Below are 1395 nucleotides of genomic sequence, written 5' to 3' on the forward strand. Positions count from 1 at the left end.
CTTGGTGGGTTCATTTGGATTCTGCATCAGTCAAAACCTGACTTTCTAAGGGGGACAAAGGAATAGATTCCTCTTGAAATTCGAGGTCTTGCTTATAAAGCCCTTTCCTATCCCAACGTTATAAAGACGTCTCTCCTACTGTCTCCAAAGCAAGGGCACGGTCTCGGCTCACTGCAACCTCCCCACCCTGGGTTCAAGCAATTCTCCTGCTTCAGCCTCTGAGTAGCTGGGATTACAGGTGCCCGCCACCATGCCCGGCTAACTTTTGTATTTTTAGTAGAGACAGGTTTCACCATGTTGGCCAGGCTGGTCCCGAACTCCTGACCTGTGAACCGCCTGCCTTGGCCTCCCAAAGTGCTGGGATTACAGGCGTGAGCCACCATGCCTGGCTGCCTCTCATATTTTGTTACAATATTGAATTAGGCTGGGATTTATTTTTATGTGTGCCACAATTTAGACATCCAAGTTGCGCTGTCTCCTCCCGCTGCCTAAGATGCTGAAAGGAAAGAAGGCTGAGGGGAAGAAGGTGGCTCCAGCCACTGCTGTCGTGAAGAAGCAGGAAGCCGAGAAAGTGGTGAATCCCCTGCTTGAGAAAAGGCCTAAGAATTTTGGCACTGGACAGGACATCCAGTCCAAAAGGGACCTCGCCAGCTTTGTGAAATGGCCCCACTCTATCAGGTTGCAGCGGCAGAGAGCCACCCTCTATAAGCGGCCGGAAGTGCCTCCTGTGATTAACCAGTTCACCCAGGCCCTGGACTGCCAGACCTCCTCAGCTGCTTAGCCTGGCCCACGAGTACAGACCTGAGACAAAGTAGGAGAAGAAGCAGAGGCTCTTGGCTCGGGCCGAGAAGAAAGCTACCAGCAAAGGGGATGTCCCCACTAAGAGACCACCTGTCCTTTGAGCAGGAGTTAACACTGTCACCACCTCGGTGGAGAACAAGAAAGCTCAGCTGGTGGAGATAGCACACGACATGGATTCCATCGAGCCGGTTGTCTTCCTGCCTGCCTTGTGTTGTAAAATGGAGTCACTTACTGCATTATCAAGGGGAAGGCAACACTGGGCCATCTAGTCCACAGGAAGACCTGCACGACCGTCGCCTTCACGCAGGTGAATTCGTAAGACAAAGGCGCTTTGGCTAAGCTGGTGGAAGCTATCAGGACCAATTACAATGACAGATATGATGAGATCCACCGTCACTGGGGAGGCAACGTCCTGGGTCCCAAGTCTGTGGCTCGCATCACCAAGCTCAAAAAGGCAAAGGTTAAAGAACTTGCCACTAAACCGGGTTAAGTGTACACTGTTGAGTTTTCTGTACATAAAAATAATTAAAATAATACAAATTTTCCTTCAAAAAAAAATCCAGGTTGCTTTTTCCATCCTTCAAAACAGCAGCC

General features: G+C 50.3%; 1 pseudogene; it reads left to right on the forward strand.

Annotated features, from left to right (window-relative positions):
* The first annotated feature begins 493 nt into the window (after positions 1–493).
* Positions 494–1291, forward strand: LOC105533794 (annotated as a pseudogene).
* Positions 1292–1395: the final 104 nt, after the last annotated feature.

This window comes from Mandrillus leucophaeus, unplaced genomic scaffold, assembly GCF_000951045.1.
Source record: "Mandrillus leucophaeus isolate KB7577 unplaced genomic scaffold, Mleu.le_1.0 Scaffold10, whole genome shotgun sequence".
Lineage (NCBI taxonomy): Eukaryota > Metazoa > Chordata > Mammalia > Primates > Cercopithecidae > Mandrillus > Mandrillus leucophaeus.